The sequence below is a fragment of the Cynocephalus volans genome, chromosome 4, assembly GCF_027409185.1.
Source record: "Cynocephalus volans isolate mCynVol1 chromosome 4, mCynVol1.pri, whole genome shotgun sequence".
Classification (NCBI taxonomy): domain Eukaryota; kingdom Metazoa; phylum Chordata; class Mammalia; order Dermoptera; family Cynocephalidae; genus Cynocephalus; species Cynocephalus volans.
Window position 1 is genome coordinate 98,155,080 of NC_084463.1, and position 20,294 is coordinate 98,175,373.

At 50.9% G+C, this 20,294-nt stretch overlaps 1 pseudogene; it reads left to right on the forward strand.

Moving 5' to 3' along the window:
- Positions 1-19,153, forward strand: part of LOC134376271 (guanylate cyclase 2D-like) — a 115,363-nt pseudogene extending 96,210 nt beyond the window's left edge.
- Positions 19,154-20,294: the final 1,141 nt, after the last annotated feature.

The following is a 20,294-nucleotide window of genomic DNA, read 5'->3' on the forward strand; positions in this document are numbered from 1 at the left end:
CAGGAATGTCTGTACAGTTCCCTCCTGAGTGCCGAGCCCTGCTATGACAGCCCTCTGAAGAGGCATTATCATCTTGGCTTTGCAGTAGAGAAATGAGACTGAGAGGTGAGGGGACTTGCCCCAGGTAACAGTGAGAGGTGGGGCTGGAGTCCAAACCCAGGTGTCTGTCTGTGGAGCTGCTCTGGGAACCCTCCTTGTACCAGGCCTCCTGGTACCTGAGAAGAGAGGCCATTTGTGGCTCTGGAGATGGCGCTGCTTTCTGAGTCAGAGAGAGACGTGAGGGGCCCTGGGCCCCCAGGCCTGCCTTGGGGACTGCAGAGGGAGGCGTGAGGCAAGTCTGCACGAGTCTTCAGGGCTGTGGTGAGCACTGGGCCTGACGGAGCTGGCTGATGGCTCCCCCAGGGCCAACCCATCAAGCCTGAGGAGACAGCTTCATCCCTCCCCTTCACCCTCCACTCCCCAGCCAGAGTGGAAAGTTGCCAAAGAGAGGTTCAGCCAGCGAGAGGGGGGGTCCAGACAGGAGATGAGGGAGCGAGGCGCAGCATGGCAGACAGATGAGGAGCTCACAGGTGTCCTTGGCAATACGTCCCACATCCCTTCCCCACCTCAGCTCTGGCATCAGGGAGGTGCCCCATTTCACAGATGAGAAATCTGGACCTCAGGGTGAATGAGCTCTAAGTGGTCACGGTGAGGGTGGGAGCAGAGCTAGGATGAGCAACCTGTTCTTCAGTCACCAGCCTGGAATCTTTCCAGGGGGTCAGAGATTGCCATGGCCAGCAAGGCAGGGGAGGAGGCACTCGTCCTGAGTGAAGGGAGTCTGGGGGAAAAGACCCCTGCCTGAGCCTCTGTGGCAAAGAAGGCTGAGATAGGCCCACAATACATTCAGCATGAAGAAGGTGGAGATTGCATCACACTGTGGGGGAGGCTAAGGGTCAGAACACCTGGATTCTCACCTCTGCTGCCACTTACCTGCTATTTGGCATTGAGCAAGTTAATTGCTCTGTTGAGCCTCAGCATCCTTATGTGTTGCCTGCTAAGATAACTCACCCTGGCCTAACTCTCCAGAGAAGTGTGACCACTGAGTGGGAAAGCTAATTTAAAAAAAAAAAGAAAAGAAAAGAAAAAAAAAGTAGTTCTCTAAGAAAGAGAGAGTGAGCAAGGTACAGGAGAAAGAGCACTGACCTTGAAGTCAAAAGACCTGGGTTTATGTTCATTTCACATTGTTCTGGGAGTACTAGCCAATGCAATTAGACAAGAACATAGATATGGAAAGATAAAGAAAATGATTGTTATTTGCAGATCCTGTGATTGTCTTCCTGGGCTATCCAAAGGGAACAATGCAGAAAACATTCCAAATGAGAAAATAATTCACTGAGGTAACTGGTGGTAAAAGTAATATATAGGGGCTGGCCCGTGGCTCACTCAGGAGAGTGCGGTGCTGATAACACCAAGGCCCCGGGTTCGGATCCCATATATGGATGGCCGGTTCGCTCACTGGCTGAGTGTGGTGCTGACAACACCAAGTCAAGGGTTAAGATCCCCTTAACGGTCATCTTTAAAAAAAAAAAAAAAAAAAAAGTAATATATAAAAGACTCCAGTTAAAACTCAGTTCCACCCCTCTGTGTTCCTTGGCCAATTATTTCACCTCTCAGATTCTTTGTTTCTCCATTTATGAAATGGTGGCCCTCCATGCAGGGATGGCCTTGTAGTCAGCTTCATGACCTCTAAAGCTTGTGCCTCTGCTTTAATTGGGTGATGCAAATAGGTGCACTGCCAGGGCTGCTGCTGCTGCTCACATTGAAGACATTTGGCTGAGAGAAGTGGCATTCATGGAGGCTGGATGTGCATGCCTACACACACATACACACACACACGATCAAGGTGCTGGATGTAGACAACAATGAAGACAAGAATCAATGAGCACATCAGTGATTTGCTTTTCCTACTGACTGCACTTTGGGAAGGTGCAGACCACATTGGAGAAGGTTCTAGTAAGTCTCCCTAGGAAACCTTCTGCCATATTTCCTGTAAGGTTGTTGTCGAAGGTGCAGTTTATGACCACACATAAGTGTCCTCGTACAAAGGCCTAAGGGAGATACTTCTCTTTGATCAGCACTAGTAGTAGTTGAGTTTCTTTTCAGCAAGTAGTTTAATGCTCCGTTGTTTCCTGGACTCCATGGATTGTGTAATCTGTATTTCCCTTTTTGCTTTGTTGCTAGGAAGCTCATACCAAAATGGTGACAAACTCTAGCATGCACTTTGCATACAGACCTCATTCCTGTATTAACCTTCTTTTTTTTTTTTTTAGCTTTTACTTTCCTTTGGTCCCAATGTCCTCATATATTTATTAATTTATTTTATGGTACTGCTTTTCTTTTTCTTAGTCCTTAAAATTTTGGAGAGGGGGAGGAACAAGGAGAGGAATAAAGAAGTAGAAATAGAGACAGAATGAATACACACACACACACACACACACACACACACACACACACACACATATAAACCGGACATAGTGACAGCCTGGAAGAGCCAGATCTCTGTGGGCAGCAGATATGTAAATAGACAGGTGGATAGAGGCTCTGGCAAGGAACAAGCACAGTCAGCTGTGAGGAAAAATGGGTTAATTCTGTGTGGGGTGGGCAGGCACAGGGAGGACTTTGCAAAGGAGCCTGGATCCAGCACCGTATTACTGTTACCAAACACATAACCCTATTTATTGCACTTGTTCTCACAACACTGTGGAACAGGCATTCTTTGTTTTTCTCAAAGATACGTAGACAGATATTAGATAAGACAGATGGATGAATGGGTGGATGATACATATATATATATATTTGTCTGGTTCATTCCTATGGCTCCAGATTCCCAAGCTGAGGGCTGAATGCACTGACCTTAAGGGATGAATTAGGATTTTATTCCATCTTCAGTTCAAAAGCATCAACCAGGGCAAGAAGATAAGTGTTGCTGACTCCATGCCTCAAATGCTGGAGAAGCTCCCAGATGCTGGAGGACCTGATCCAGGACTGGACTGAGTAGCTGGAGCTGGAGAGACAGAAGACAGAAAGCTGCTCTCGCAGATGCCCCCTCTGTGAGTGACCCCTAGAACTAGGTTATGTCTCTAGCCTCAGCTCTGAGCATGGAACCTGGAACATAGCAGGTGCTCAGTAAATCTGAGTTCCATGCATTCATTCAATTCATTCATTCATGTCTGTTTATCTAACATATTTTTATAGAACCCACACCATGTGCCAGATGCTGTAATGGGCAGGCAAGTGCTGAATTTCAGCTCTCTCACACCCTTGGGAGCAAGGAGAGGGGCACAATGCCCCCATCTCACTTCCGAGGAAGTAGTGTCGGGGGAGGGACAGGTACTTGCTTCAGGGCAGCCAGTATACCAGTGAACCTGTCCCAAAACTGCAGAAGCTCAGCTCAGGATTTCCTCCCCAATACACCTCCCAAACCTCCAAACTGTAAAAAGGGGTCCTCCCACTTTGCATCTCTGGCCCTCTCCCCATCCTTCAGGCCTGTGGCTGAAGCTCTGAAAGTGGGGGTTCTAGTAAGTCTCCCTAGGAAATCTTATGCCATATTTCCTGTAAGGTTGTTGTTGAAAATGAGGGTGAGTGTGGAGCTAGAATGCTTTGACCAGGTTACCATATACTTCAGTGACATTGTGGGTTTCACCACCATGTCAGCCCTGAGTGAATCCACTGAGGTGGTAGGTTTGCTCAGTGACCTCTACACGCTGTTTGATGCTGTTCTGGGCAGCCATGACGTGTATAAGGTGAGAATACCAGGAGGCCAGCAGTCTATCCCTCCCTTTACTGCCATGTCTGTGTCACACACTTACTTCCATTCATTTATTTCTGTGTTTGTATCAGCTATTGCTGTGTAACAGATAACCCCCAAACCAGTCATGTAACATGATGAGCATTTATTATTGCTCACAAGCTTATGGATCCCCTGGAAGGTTCTTCTGGGGATGCTGAATGGGTTGTGATGGCTGGACATGAAGTGAGCCATACATCTGTGGTAAGCTGTGGGTGAGGTAGGCAGCTCTGCTGATCTTAGCTGGGTTCTCTCACTTCTCTGCAGCCTGAGTTCTGGCCCACTTAGTCTCTCATCCTCCAGCAGGCTGGTCTGGGATTGTTGACATGGTGTGGCAGGGTTCTGAGAGAGATGCAAGCCTCTTGAGATCTAAACTGGGATTGGGCATGTCGCTACATTCAATGTATTCTATTGGTCAAAGCAAAAGTCCAGCCCAGATTTAAGACATAGGAAAATAAACTCCACCTCTTAATGGGAGAAACTTCAGAGTCACATTGCAATGGGTGTGGCTACAGAGAGGGGTGGGGAGTGTGGGTCATCTTGCATCTAATTGGCCACTTGTCCATTGTGCATCCAGCCAGCCCATTACAATTTTTATTGGCAGATTTCTCTGTGCCTGATGCTGTGCTGCGCAAGAGCAGACAGATGGGTCAGCACCTGTCTCTATGCTCATGGAGCTCTCAGTTCTATAGGTAAAAGATGATGACAACACACTGTGAAAGTGATGATCAGGGAAGCCAGAGGAGGCTGAGAGGGCTCCAATCCAGCTAGGGGTAGACATGTAAAGAACAGGGAAGGCTTCCTGGAGGAGATGCTGTCTTCCCAGCATTGCCCAGTCTGGGTATGGCCACTCCAGGCAGGCAAAGAGGGAAGGAATAATGTGCTGGAGCTTGAGGCTTGAGAGGGCCTGGTGAGTATGGGAACGCTGAACGGGTTGTGATGGCTGGACAGGAAGAGAGCCAGCAGTGGGGGTAGATGGTGAGGGGACACTGGAAAGGGCAGCAGGGGCCTTGGCAGAGCCATCAAGATCCTCTGTGATCTGCTCCCTGTGCAGCTCTAGATCCTGTATTTGAGTCCCAGTCTGGCCATCAGCTTCTGTGTGGCTTTGGGCAAATGGCTTCTCTCTCTGGGCTTCTGTTTCCTTGTCGGTGAACAACAATAATGACCCAGGTCCTGGCAAGTTCACAGATGATGGAAGGATCCTGTCCTCTGTGCCAATATGTGTGTAACCTGTGAGATTGTGAGAGTGAGTTGTCCCCCACCTGCTACTCTTCAGCTGCAGGGGTCTTCCCCACTCCAACCCTGCCCCTAATTCTGATGCAGGAGCTGGGGCCTTGGAGCAGCTTCAGACGTGGTGGAGAAGGTGGGGTGGGAGGCCACATTCAGGCAGTATTGGCCTTAGCCCTCATTTGTGACCCACCAGCCCCCTTCCAGCCACAGCCCTCCAAGGAGGCAGGGGCAGGGGTGAGCCCGGCCCTGAAGGTGAAGTCAGATTGAAAAGGATGCCTGGAAAGGAAGTTTCAGAGGACAGAACTAACTCTTTGAGGTGCCAGGCAGTCTTCCGACAGCATTATTTATAATGTTATAATATTCCAACCACAATAATTGCCAACACTTATTGAGTGTTTAAGTGCTTTATGTGTATTAACCTATCAAGTCAGCCTAATAATTTATGAGGTACTTGGTATCCCTAATTTACAGATGAGGAAAATGAGGCGGTAGAGGTTAAGTGGCATGTCTGATAACATATTCCCAGTGGGTGTGAAGCTGAGATTTGAACTTGGCCATTCTGGTCCCAAGGCTCCTCTTTGGGGGACTCACCATCCCCATGATGTACACATTCTCAGGATAAAGTCACAGGTTCACAGTGGCCCGTGGGCCCTCCAGGAGCTGGCCCCGCCTCCCTCCCCTCTGCCTCTCCAGCCTCTCCACCTCCACAGACCTCTAGATTCCTCACACATGCTTTGCTCTCTCTGGCCACCAGGCCTTTGCACATGCTGTCCCCTCCTCCTGGGACATGGCTCTCCATCCTCTCCACCTGCTTCCCTCCTGGCAACCTGGTCTTGGGCTAGCTTCCTCACCCTCCCAGACATGGTTAGATGCTCTCTGTCTGATGCTGTCTCCTGGACAGCACTTTATGGGTCCACCCTAAATTACTCTGTCCCCAATGCCTGGCATTGTCCAATACATAGTAAATCCTCAGAAAATATATGTTGACTGAATGAGGAGGACACTGAGGCTCAGAGAGGAAATGACCTGCTTGAGGTCACACAGCTGTAGGTGGCAGAGCCAGGACAGGAACCCATAATGTCCACCACCACATGTTCTCTGACCACTGCACCACATTGCCTAACACTGACCTACAGAGACCTGAGCCACTAAGGAGGCAGCTTCCCTCCCATTCCCCACTCAGGACCCCATGTCCCCCCGCCTACTGCCTGTGGTTCCAAGGCGTTGTCTCTCATACTGGCCAAGTTTCCCTCTTGCCTCCAGAGCCGCCCTGGCCCCGCGGGCCCCAGGAAAAGATTCCTCATCTCGTCTCACTGAGCCCCGTGGCTTTGATGTGCCCTGAGTCACCCCCGGCCTTGTCTCTTCCTCCTCTGCTAATCTTTTCTCACACACGTGTCCCTCCCAGCTCTGAATCACGCCTTCTGATCTTCTCTGAACTCTGGCCAAGAGGTCTGCATCTTTCTGGCAGAGTGAAATGAAATGAAATGAGGCCGTGCACCCCTCCAGATGTGGGGAAGCAGGAGGCCCGTTCCTCATGATGTGCGAGCGCATCTCTCATCACTCGCGCCCTCCGCCTCGGTTTCCCCTCCATCCCCAACAGGATCTGGTTACTGCTCTTTAATCCAGTCTGGGTTGGGAGGCAGCCAAGCAATCATTTCCTGGTTCTGTGGGGGTCTGCGATTCCCTCCCAGCACTCGCTGAGTGAGCACTTTTATGGACAGAACTCCAGAGCAGAGCCTCTATGCACTGTGGGGGAGGAGAGGACTTACCCAGCCACTCAGCCTGGGGTGTGAGTCCTGCCCTGGGCCTCTCTGAGCCTCAAGTTGCCCATTTGTAAAACAGGGATGAAAGTGCATATAGTTTAGGATTGTTCTGCAGATTAAGAAATATGAGAGAAAGTGCTATCATTCACTCATTCACCACCATGAGTTGAGCACCTGCCAGGTACTGGGACCTGCCCCTGAAAGGATAAAAGGACAGACGCACCAGCATTAGTTAATCATCTACAGAGGGCTAGCTTGGCCTAGGGGTTCTCACAGGGTATTTCACTTAACACTTTCAGTGCCCCTCAGAGGGATGGATTATTTTCCCTACCGTACAGATGAGGATCTAGGCTCAAAGAGGGTAAGTGACTCACACAACGTGTGGTCAAGTTAGAATTCACACCTGTGCTTGTTAGTATGGAAAGCTTTGCTCTCATCTCTCCTCTGGCTGTGTTCTCCTATCCATGAAAGGAGCCATGGCCCTTGCTTGCAGCCGCTACGATAGGCATCTTTGAGTGCATCACCTTTACAAGTCTGAGCACCTAGAGAGCAGGCCTATGCCCGGTCCTCCTTCTGTCTCTGAAGTTGAAGGAGCAATGACACTGCACACCCACTTCCAGCTCAGCATCGGGCAGGCTGGCAGCTTAGAGATCAGCTTTAGCAGCTCAGAGAATGTGGTCTGAATGTGTGACCACCATGGGGCTTTCTACTCTTTCCCTCCAGTCTGGAGCATGAGGCACCCATCTGAGGCGGAGCTGGGTCCTCAGAGCAGGCATACTGTCCCTGAATCACAGCTGCACACCTGGAAGCTGGGAGTGGGGCCAGAGAGCAGCAGGTCTCCAGAGCTGCCTCCCAGAGGCAAGCCCCAGCCCTGACGCATGTGCTGATCACACGCAGGGTGGGAGCAGAGCAGAAACCCCAAGTGGCAGGCACAGCCTCCCCACAAGAGAGAAAAAAAGGGCCCAAGCCATGTGCATCAGGAGACAGCATAGTGTACAGGCTCTGGAGGTGGACTGACCGAGTTCACATCCAGGTATTAGCTGCGCTGTTTGGTGAATTTCATCTCTGTGGCCCAGTTTCTATCTATAAAACGGGAACAGTAACAGTACCTACTTCACAAATTCTTATGACGATATAATGAGCTCATGTTTGCGAAGGGTTTGGAATAGTGTCTGGCACAAAAGGGCTGCCCCTGTGTTTAAGGGAGCACTTAGTCCTTCTTCCAATTTTGCTAGTCAGCTAAAGCATTCTTCTTCCTGTGGGGAAGAAGGGCGGTGGGCAGGGGAAAGCCAGGGATCTCTCAAGTTTTTCCCTCCTGAGGATTGGAGAGCAAGGTCTCTCTTTTTTGTGGAAATGTACACAGCAGCCCTGCCCCCAACCCCACACATGCGGGGTGGACAATAGCAGGCAGGTGGCAAGGAGGGAGCGGAGGTCACAGCCCTGAGAAGGGAAACATCTTCTCAGCCAGTGACTGGGAAGATTTTATGGACTAGATCAAATGTGAGCTGGGCTGATGGAGGTGCTGGATTTCAACAGACAGAGGCTGGGGAGAGCTTTTTAGACAGGATCTGGGCAGGCCAAGAAGGTGAGAAGTGCATGTGTCTCTTCAAAGAATGGGAAGGATTTTTGTTTAGCTGAGACTTGGGGGACCAGGATCAACTGTCAGGAAATAAGTCAGGAAATTCTGCAAATCATTGAGGCCTTTGATTGCTAGGCCATGGGGTATGAATTTTAAGCCATTAGCTATAGGGAGAAAACTTAAATATGTGAGCACAGCCAGCCCAGCAATGACCACCGAGCCACCCCAGGATGGACCTGGGCCTCAGTCATGCCCCGCTGACATGTGCAACCAGCCCAGCGACGACCACCAAGCCACAGCAAAAAGGGCTCTGGGTTGCCCATGTGAGATGATGTCGGGAGAGGGCTTTTGCCACACCCCCCTGACATCTGCACCCAGCCCAGCAATGACCAAGCCACCACTGGAAGCCCCCAGTCTCCCCTGTGGGAATGAGGGGGGTGCCACAGGCCTCAATCCTGCCCCTCCTCCTACCTCCTCTTCCATCCCATTTCCTTCCCCTTTCCCCTCTCCCCTTCTCTCCCCAACTGCTCCGCAACAACATTCTAGAATGTAAGAAATAATATTAATCAAATTACATTTTCTTTAAAAAAAATTAAAAATTAAAAAAATACATATATACATACATACATACATACATACATATATATATATTTGTATGTGTGTATATATATATATATATGAATGGGATGTGATTAGGGCAAATCATTTTCCGGAGCTGGGGTAGAGGACAGACCGGGTGAGGGAGAGATTTGGGAGCACAGGTAGCAGGGTACATCCACGTGCTAATGTGTGAAAGAGTTATTGAATTACAGCGCCCCCTGTGGGCAGGGGAACATCATGATTATTCCTGTCCACCAGGTGCTGAGCGCGGAAGTGCCTGGCCAGAGGAGGCGCTGCTCCCCGGGCCTGGGTGGAGCCAGCACAGGCCGGCTGCAGGAGGGGCAGCGCAGGAGCTCTGCAGCGTTCAGAGGGAAAGATGTAGGGGGTATAGTCACCTTCTTCACCTTGGCTGGCCTGGCTGGCAGCAGGGGAGAAAGCCACGCTTCATTCACATCTGTGTCCTCAGCACCCAGATCAGGGCCTTAGGAACAGAGATGGTGTTTAGGAAAGTTTGTGGATCAAGTTCAGGAAGTAGAGCTGGAACCAGCAGGTGAGAGGCAGGTTTCAACTAAACTCAACTTTTGAAAATCAGAGTTGCCTAAAGAGAAAAGCAATTATCCCAAGAACTCTGAAGGGATGTGAGCAGGTGAGAGCAGCCACTGGGACTAGGGGAGGTAGGGTGGGTGACAAAGTCTCCTCCAATTAGAGATTCTGGGAGCCTGTCTTCTCCAAAACCATGACGATGAGGAGGAGGAAGACAGCAGCCTCCATTTATTTAGGATTGATGTGCCTGGTTATTTGGATTCTTTACCTCTAATATTCACTCCACATAAGAGGAAACAGGCTTGCACAGGTGAAGTGTTCTGCCAAGTAAACAGTAGAGCCAGGGTTTGAACCCACATCTGATTCCAAAGCTTACATTCTCTACAGTATGCCTGGGAAAGACATGGGTTTGGAAAATAAGACTTGTTCAATATACCTGCACTCTTCTCCAGATGAAGCCCTGATCTGCCGCTGTGGCCTTGTGCAGATGGGGTACCCAAGTCTGCTGCCAAGGAGTTCACGGCCTGGGGTCAGAGACAAAAAATGCAAGGTTACCTGCAATACAGATAAAGGTGATCCGAAATGTGCACATCCGATCATTGCTAAAGTGCCTGAACTGGAAGCCAGGCAGAGATGGCACTGTGGGCCAGGGCTGGGTAGGCAGGGTGGGTAGGGACTCCTGAGAGGCAGCCTTGTGTGGTGGGCTGTTGGGCAAGCCAGGGTGGATGTGTTCTTGTGCTGGAGCATGAATGTTGTGGTTTCTAGGTGGAGACCATTGGGGACGCCTACACGGTGGTTTCGGGACTGCCTCGGGGCCACGGGAGCTGGCACATGGCCTAGATGACCAACATGGCCCTGGATATCCTCAGCTCTGTGAGTGACTTCAGGATGAGGCACATGCTCTATGTGCCCATTTGCCTCAGGGCTGGACTGCATTCAGGTATGTGAGGGAGGCCTCGAGGGTGATGGGCGAGATCAGTCTCTCAACCCCCCCAGGCATGCTTCCTGACTTCTGAGATTTTAAAACTCTATGATAGAAACATTTTATGTTTCTTTTTTCCTTCTGTTATTTTAAGGTTCTGATACGTTATAAATCAAAGAATCTGTGATACTCAGATCGAAATATATTTTTTGTTTGTTTGTTTTTGTCTCAGCATTTTCTAAGGACGTCTGAGTCCCTGTCGAGGAGCTGATAGTCTGATGGAAGAGGCTGGACAGAAACCTTATGTGGTCATGCAAATAACTAAATGTTTGCTGAGATGGGTCTGGGAGAGACCTCAGAGTCTACAACACACCCTTCCCAGGCCCCTACTCCTTCCTGTCTCCATGGTTCCCCTCACCTGCAGGATAAAGTCCATACTCGCTGCCCCCCTCAGAGCCCTCAAGTCCTTTGCTAACGTCTCCAACCTCATCTCCCACCCCTCCCCTCTTGGCCCTCCGTATTAGTCAGGGTTCTCCAGAGAGACAGAGCCAATAGGATATGTATATAAATATATGAGGGGCTTTATAGGGAAATTGACTCATGTGATTATGAAAGCTGAAGTGTCCCACAATAGGCCATCTGCAAACTGGATGCTGGTAGCATGGCTCAGTCCAAATCCAGAAGCCTCAAAACTAGGGAAGCCAATGGTGTGACGCATAGTCTGAGGCCAAAGGCCTGAGAGCCAGGTGTGCTGCTGGTGTAAGTCCTGGAATCCAAAGGCTGAAGAGTCTCGAGTTCAGATGGCCACAGGCAGGAGAGGACTTATCACCGCTCCAGAAGAAAAAGAACAAGAGATTCAACTTTTCCTACGTTTTTGTTTCTCTCTGGGCCCCCACCAGATCGGATGGTGCCTGCCCATACTGAGGGCGGGTCTTTCCCACCCAGTCTACTCAGGCTTACATGCTAATCTCTTCTGGAAACACCCTCATAGACACACCCCAAACAATACTTTACCACGTTTCTATGTATTCCTTGATCTAGTCGTTGACACCTAGATGAAGCATCACACCCTCCATCAGTACTCAGCGGCTTGCAGTTTCCCCGGACCCGCGGGCTCTCTGCTCTGTGCTTTTGCACGTGCTATTCCCTGCCCACACCTTTTCTCATCCTTCAAGACCTAGCTCATGCGTCACCTCCTCCAGGAAGTCCCCAGGGCTGGGTTAGAAGTCCTTTTCAGGACTCGCACAGTGCTGGTGCTTCCCCCTTCACAGCATTGATCACAGTTTACCTGTCTCTCCCTGCCAGGTTGGAAGCTCTCCAAGAGCAGGGACTGGCTCTGACTTATCTGTGTCCCCTCACCCCCAGTCCAGAGCCTGGCACAAGCATCATCTCCTGGCTGGGCAATGTGGGAGACTCCGGATAGTTTTATCCTCACCCTGCAACTGGAGTCCAGGATGTGTGGTGGGGAATGGAAGTGGGGGTGAGTGAGGCTGTCATGGGGACCTCTCTCTGGTCCATGACCTGCTGGAGCTCACCGGGCACATTTGGGTTTCAGGGCCCTGCGTAGCGGGGGTCGTGGGTCTCACCATATCTCAGTACTGCCTCTTTGGGGACACTGTCCTGTCAACACTGCATCCCTGATGGAGTCCACAGGGCTGCGTCAGTATCTCATACTTCTATCCTTTCCAGGGAAGGGACTCCCTTAATAACTGTGGACCCTCACAGTTTCAAACAGTGCTTAGTAACCAAATCACCACCTGGTGGCAGCGTACCCTAGTTGTCATAAAGCAACTGGAAGGAGATGATGTATGTCATTGGTTCCCTTCACTTTCCACAGGGTTTTTGTGATGATCTCATGAGGGAATTAGCAGAAAAAAACAATGACTCAAGAGGAAGGAAACTTGTGTCCTAGCCCTGGCTCTGCAACTGGCTTGCTTCGTATCCTTGAATAAAATGCTCTTCCTCTAGGCCTTGGTTTCCCCATTTTACAAGTAGAAGTCCCTTTCCAGTTTTGTTTTGTTTTCCTTGTCCATATGCCAGCTCCTGTAGTGCCAAGGCAGCCCTGACACCACCATGAAGGCACCCCCAACATTTTCGGCCCTTGCTGGCAACAGGAATTACTTTGATGGCATTGTTAGAGTAGCTGAAAATGTTGATGTCTGGGGGTCTCTACCTCTGGCTGTATTGGTTACGTGCTCTCTAATGTCGTTCAGTGCACATCCTGCATAACCAGATATGGCAGCCCCTTTAAGGAGTCCTCTTAAAAGAAAAATTAAAACTGCTTATCTTCTCTGATTCGGCCTTTATAGACTTCCCTACAAGTAGAAATTATGTTCCTAAGGGTTCTGACTTCATCTTGAGTTCTGCTTAACCTCAATCTGTATCATTTGCTTTTCCTTGGGGTCTCTTTTAGTGACCAACTATCCTGAAGAACAAGAGGGCTAGAAGAAGGATACTGCATTAATCACAATCGTGTGTATGACTGGTTGGAACTGGGGCTGCTGCAGGCTCTTAATGATTTTACCAAATATTGCATGCTGCCAGCAGGTGCTGACTTGATTACTACCTTTCTTCTCAGCAGACAGAATTCGTGTCAGCCGAAGCACTGTCCAGACACTGCTCAGCCTTGATGAAGGCTACAAGATTGACACCAGAGGTCGCACTGAGCTGAAGGTGAGAGAACTTCCTGGTCTTGGTGGGAAAGATCCCAAAGAATCCAGTTTCTATGGACAGCAGGAGAGATTCTCATCTGATTGACGTGGCTGCCTGGAGCTGGGGATGTAGCTGATCACATTTACGTGTCCTCTCCACATTCTAAGGAAACATCTCTTCCAGTGAATCATTTGGCTCCTCGTGAGAAGAAGGACCAGGGCAGAGAAGTCACTTCTATCGATGACCTACCTGTGTAGCATGCTGGTGCACAATCCCTTCAACGCATTATCACTCATAGCAATAAGGAAAGGAGGACCAGTGTCCACACTTTATAGCTGAAGACATTCAATGAGAGAGGCAAAGTGACTCGTCAAAGTCACACAGCTCATAACCAGGTCTGACAGTTCCAAAGCTTATACCTTCTCCATAGCACTGCTGGGCTCCTACTCATCCCTCAGAACCCCAGCTCAGACATCACCTTTCACTGAAGCTTGCCCTGAACCAAGAACACCCCTCCTCCTCCTTCCTTTCCCCCAACAGTGACTGTCATGTCTTCTCTGTATACACACCATTCCCACAACCAGCCCTCTGCTGTTACAGTGTGATATTGGGTTGTACTTGCCCATGAGCACCTCAAAGGCAGAAAAAGGTCTGAAACCTCTGCATTCTTTTTTAATGTTAATGTTTCATAAAGGCGTTATATGGTACAGCATTCCTGTCAATGACTTTTCTTCCTATCCCACCTCCTTTTATTTCTCCAGTTCCTCAGCTAGAGCCAGACTTGGCAGGGAGGCTGGAAGAGCCTAATTTAAAGGCCCATGGCTGACTGGGCCCCAGATACTGGCTGCTCCATGGAACTCACTTTATTACACTGTGGGATGTCAGAGCAGGAGGGTGCAGCTCAGAGAAGGGCAGCGACTTGTCCATGGTCACACAGCCTATGAAGGAATATGTGGAATCCTTCGCTCTGCGTGGCTGGGGTTATGGGAGAGTGAGCTGGGATAAGGGTAAGAGTGTCTTGTTTGGGGGAGTGGGAACTGGGTGTTCTGAGGAACGGAGGGCTCTGATGGCAGAAAGGGATGCAGAGAGGGGTGGGGAGGGCAGCTCACCAACCTCAGGTTCTCCCAAGGGAGGCCACCAGGTCCTTCAGTAATGAATGTTGGAATCACAGATCACAGAATCCTGGGATCTTAGCATTCCAGACCTGCTGGTCGTAGAGTTCATGATTCCTTATTTACTTATTTCTTTAACAGATAAAATATTTACTTATTTAATCCTCACAACAACTTTATGTTGTACTGAGGAAACTGAGACTCAGAGAGGTAAAGTAAGTTGGCCAAAGTCACACAGCCAGTGAGTGGCAGAGTCAGGCTTCGGACCTCCAGGCTCTGGGCTGCTCTCCCCCTAGCTGTGGGAATCACATATCTCTGCCATTGCTTCAGCTCAAGGAGGTTTGCTCAGGGACGGCCTTTCAATCCTCTTTCCTCTCTCTTCCAGGGAAAGGGCGTAGAGGAGACCTACTGGCTGGCGGGGAAGGCAGGCTTCCCCAGACCCCTCCCCACACCTCTGGACATCAGACCTGGGTGAGTCAGAGGGATTTTCCAAAAAGCTCAGACGCTTTTGTTTTAAATTTGATATTTGTTATTTTTCTGATTCTAAAAGTATAACTTGCCTAGTGCGGAAAACTTGGAAAATAGAAACTTTGCCTAATATTCCATAATCACCACCTTTCCACTCCTGGGAGACAGCCGCTGTTAGCATTTTTTTCTGATGCGTTTGGTGGGCATGAGGTTGGTGCTGCCTCGTCATTCCTCACTGTGGTCTGCGCTCTCGGCCCCCTGTCCGAGCACCGTCCTGTGTTGCTGGAGCACGTTATAAACACTTGTAGTGACCGCATCAGGATTGCAGCGTGCGGGCACCCCACGACCGCTCGGCCTTTCTCTTACTGCTGAGCATGTAGAATCTTTCCCTTCTGACCTGGCTCGGGTAAGGATTTGATAAATACTGCACCTTTCTCACTATTCAGACTACTTCTGCCAATGAAAAACTGTAGATGGAAAGGGCACCCACATTTTAGGGGCCACATGAAGCAGGTCCCAGAGAGCTTGTTCAGTTTGGCTCTTCTGTCCTCGGTCCTTTTGGACCCCACGTCCCTCACTGAGGCCAGCAGGGGTGGGGAAGGGAGTGATAACATTTTACTCCAACGTGGTGTTCCTTACTCCTTTCCACCCAGTCAGTGGCCAGTGTCCAGGGGGCTGGAGGGCACAGGTGTGGCCAATTGCCAAGAAGGTCCCAGGGACCACAGAGGACCACAAGCTCATTCCACCCAAGGGAGGATGAGCCCGGGGATGGGCAGGGTCCCACCTGGGGTCCCATGGCATGGGGGCATCAGAGCTTGGCCCAGAGCCCAGCCTTCTTGTCTCCCTGCCCAGAATTTCCCCCTCATCAAAACTTCTGACTGGCTCTTGCCAGCTCTCCCAGGATGGCTCCCCATCCAAGGCTGCCCCTTCCCATATCTCCAAGACAAGAAATGTGTGGGACACCCATGAGCTTCCCAGGAAGAAACCAGGGTTGAAGTAGCCCAGGCTGAGCATCCTCCAAGAGGACGGGACTGATGTGGACAGGGGCTACTGGCAGGAAGCCAGTTACAGCAGCCATATCCTTTCGACTGCTACTGTCAGGATGTCCAAGGTCATCAGGGACCCCATAGAGCCTGGGGCAGAGCAGAGCCTGAGTGTCCTGGAGAAGCCTCCGGGGTCCAGAATGCACAGAGGCACCCTTTTTACAAGGACATACCAGGCTCCTGGGTTCAGAACCAGCTTGTGTGCGTGGAAGGCCTCCACACAGCCAGGGCCGTTCAGCTTTGCAGTCTTTGGGTGGATGGCTTCCTGGGGCAGGCAGCATGCTGTGAAGATAGGACTCAGGTCTGGGGGCACAGGGGGAGCCCCAGCCTGGGCAATGACTGGTTGTGTGACCTTGGGCAGGTCCCTCTCCTCTCTGGGCCTGGCTCCTGAAGGCTCTTTCAGCTCTTCTTTTAGAGTCCAGTTCTCTCGCCGTACCCAGTAGGTACTCTGCTCCTGCCTGCCTCCCTGCCTGCCTTGCTGGCGTCTCCTCTGGCCTTGCATCCCCACCAGTGCCCACCTGCTGCTCGCCTCCCCTGGGAGCTCAGTGTCCCAGAAGGCTGCCGCTGACCTCACTTCCTTTTCTCCCACACCCTCCCCAGCCCTGTCCAAAGGCTCTTTTGAAGGTCACCCTGACCTCCATCCCCGTCACTAGATCTGTGGGCAGTGTTAGGTCTCAACGTGACTGCTGGCAGCATCTCCCCTTGTGCCCTCCCTCTTCCTGGAACCACACTCTTCCTGGCCTTCTCCAGCCTTCCCGCCACCTCTCCAGCTCGTCCCCCTCAGGGCCCTGCCAGCTCCTCTCCTCTCCCCACCCGAAATGCTGGGGTTCCCCAGGGCTCCTCCTCGGCGCTCCCCTCCCTGGGGCTTCCCTGACCACCCAGACACTTACGACACCCAACCTGTGCCTCGGGCCCACCTCCACAGTGATTTCCAGGCTCATGCTGTCCCCCTTAGTCATTCCTTCTGGAACTCTCATGATACCACAGACCCCAAAGGTCCACCTGTCCTTAAAACCTGGTCCTCCTCTAGTGCCCTCTTCTCGATGATGGCCTCACCATCCTCATCGGAAAGCCGGACGCCATCCTGGACTCCTCTGTCTCTCAACACCCACCCCCATCTAAAATGTCAGCAAGTCTGGAGCCTCGCACACCTCCAGGCAGGCAGAGGAGAGTCCCTGCACCCACCTAGGCGCACGGGCACAGGTCCTGCACACACACACGTGTGCACCATGTGCCCTGTTGCTCTGCCTCCATCACCTGCCCCCTCCAGGTGGCTTCTCCATGTCCACATCTCTACCCTGGCCCAAGCCATCATCACCTCTCAGCTGGCCCACTGCAGGAGCTTCTAGCCGGTTTCCCCTCATCCGTTCAGTCTCCCTCAATCCATTTCCATTCAGTATCCAGACTGATCTTTTAAAAATGTAAACATGATCAGTATGAAAGTTCCCTGCTGTTAACCCTTTCAAGCTAACAAACTCTTTCATACAGTCTCTGAGGCCCTGTCCGGTCCAAGCAGCACTTGTACCTCGTCCTGGCCTCTCCCGCCCCCTCCTGGGGCTCATCCCCTCTTCATGGGCCTGGCTGTTCCTTAAAGCACACTGTGCTTCTTCCCACCTCGGGCCTTTTTTCTTGTTGTTCCTGTGCCTGCAATGCTCTGTCCCTCCTATCATGTAGGTCTCAGTTCAAATACTGCCTCAATCAGGAGGTGGCTCAGGTCACACACTCTAAATGGAGTCCTGCTGTCACCCCCCAGGCCATTTCCCAGTGTGGCAGTCTCCATAGTATTTTCTGTTACCTGATATTTCTTGTTGATGCATTTATGGAACTTTCCCCCATCTGAGTAAGCCTCGTGGGCTCCTGAGCAGCCAATGTGCCTGCATATCCGTCCATTGGTGCCTGGCACCCAGGGAATGTGAGCCCCCATCCCACCATGTCCCCCGCTGGTTCTGTCCATGTGGCCACAACTGGGAAGCCCAGATCCTAGCACTTCCCCAGCCACCTCATCCTGGGACTGGGAATCAGCAGATCTGGCAGCTATTTGTCATCTCAAGCTCCCTCAGCTGATGACTTTTCCACTCTTGGACAGAAACTTTAGAAAGTGCCAGAAACATTTTTATCTTCTTGGCTCCGGGAAGGAGTAGAGTGGAGATTAGTCACAGTGAGTGCTACCCAACTCGGGAGCCTCCCAGACCTCCAGGCAGGCAGGGGAGATGCTCTGTACTCAGGCCCTGCACATGAGCTTACAGGAGCCAAGTACACACACATGTACACACACACACACATGCACATGCACACACATGCACATATGCACACACGCACATATGCATGCACACACATGCACAAACACAAACACATTATATCCGTTATGGACATCAGGCCCACACATACATGGAAACAACATCTCGTGCCCCTCTGCTTGTCAGACAGACAGACACACAGAATCTTTGCAGGAGGATTTAGGGTACCTCCTGGATAAGAATTTGTCTTGGAGCTGCATTTACAAGGCAGTTACCAAAATTTTGCTTGAAAAGTATATTACAGCCTGATTTTTTTTAAAAAGCCAAGTTTTCTAAAGGCACTTTCATCCTCACCTTAAGTATATCTCATATGTGCAGAAGTCATATTTATCTTTCCATTTGGGGATATTTGGGGAGACTGGTGAAGATCAGAGGAAGGAGACAAAAGCCCCTACCCCCAACCATGTTTTGGTGTAGTCACCAACCCAAACAGCAATGCCCAGAAAAGTACCCCTCATGACACAGAGCAGAGGCACTCCACAAAGTGGCCTTTTCTCTCCCTTCTGCCCCTACTGACCAGGCTCAGAAGTGTCCCCTGCCAGTTTGCTGTGAAGCCCTGGCTGTCACTCAGAACCTTGCTTCCTTCTCTGTGTAAAGGCAATAACCGGCTATCCTTTGCCCAGGCACCTGTGCTCAGCAAATGGGAAAATGAAAGTGTGTGCGGGGGAGTCCAGGGTCCCTACTCCAAGAACCGCAGAGTCCCTCACCCTGTTGCCTCATGGCCTCCCAAGGACATGTCCTGAGTAAGGGGGCAGAGCTGGGGCTAGCTCCCCATCTCCTAGGAGGCCACTAGACTCAAATCCACACATGCAGACAAGTTGACAGCTGTGTAACCTTGGAAAAAACACTTCACTTCTCTGAGCCTCAGTTCATAGGTGGAGAGGGTGGTGGTATGCCCACAGCAGGGCTGCCACAGGTATCAGGAGAAGCATAGAAGGAATAGGAGCTACTGGTCAGCAGTGTTGGGCTCTAAATGCCCACGATTGTTGTTCTAGGTGGGGTTTTTTGATTCTTGTTTCTTCTTTTTCCCCAGCGGCCCCTGGCAGGACCTCATAATCCAAGAAATCAAGGCAGCTTTTGCCAAAGCCCACCAAGGCACAGCTGGGGCCTGGCCCTGAGGAGAAGAACAGAGCACGGCAGGGGCCTGTACCAGCCCAGGACTCCTGTGCCTGGACACCCCTGCTCCCCTGCTCCACTGCCTCCAAAGGATTCCTTGCTGAGCTCCCTGGTGGCCAACTCATTAGTCAGTGCCTGGAAAGATATTAATTACATGCGTTCCTAGGATTAATGAATCCTAGGGGTAAAGTTGCCTTTTGACATTAAAACAATTAAAAATAGAAATGTTCCCTTCCTTCCACATAGCACTTTGCTCTTGACAGATCGCTTTGACGCAGAGAGCTCATTATTAGGAGAGCTCATTATTCCTCATGTCAAGGAGCACTGTCTCCACTGTACAGCTGAGCTGCCTGAGGCCCAGAGGAAGGAGGCCACTCGCCCCAGGTGGCACCTCCACCACAGGCAGAGCAGAACAGGGACGAGGAACTGAAGCCAAGCAGAAAGGGCTCCAGGCTCAGCTGGGCCACCTACTCACGTCACAGCTCTTCTTGGAGCCTCTGTTTGTCATCTCTAAAATGAGCATTGAGAGGATTTGAAAACTTCCTGACATATGGCTTGGCCCACAGGAGACGCTCCGAATGCGCCACCTGCCTTCTCTGCCTCTCCTGCTGAGCCTGCCTGAACCCGCACGTGTCCGTGAGCACCGTGTTGGGAGTCTAGGCCGTGGGCTCCGAATCGCAGGCTGGGGGAGGGAGGGAGAGAATTCCTTGGTTCTCAGGAAAATGAGACTTCTGTCTTACAGAAACGAAACAAAAAAACCCACCCCACAACCAGCTCATTAAACTGACTTCTAACATCAAAGAGTGCTCACCAAATCCCTGTGGGCGATTTCCAAGCAAGCAAGATCAGGAGCATGTGGAATTCATTTCCCCAACTGAAGGGAGAGGGCCAGGGGCCATGGGGCCAGGTTAAACCCTAAATAAACTCATCCTTCTTCAAAAGACCCTTTGGGACGGGGGAGCTGGCACTAGAACTTTGAACTGGGGTGGTTGGAAAAATGTTCCATCTGGACGCCTCTGTGTGTGTGTAAGAGAGAGGAGATATGTAAGGGATGCAGATAATGTGTGTAGACTTGGCTTTGGGAGATGCCATTGCATAACTTTGGGCCTTTTTCATGCCTTAGTTTCCTCAAATGCAAAATGG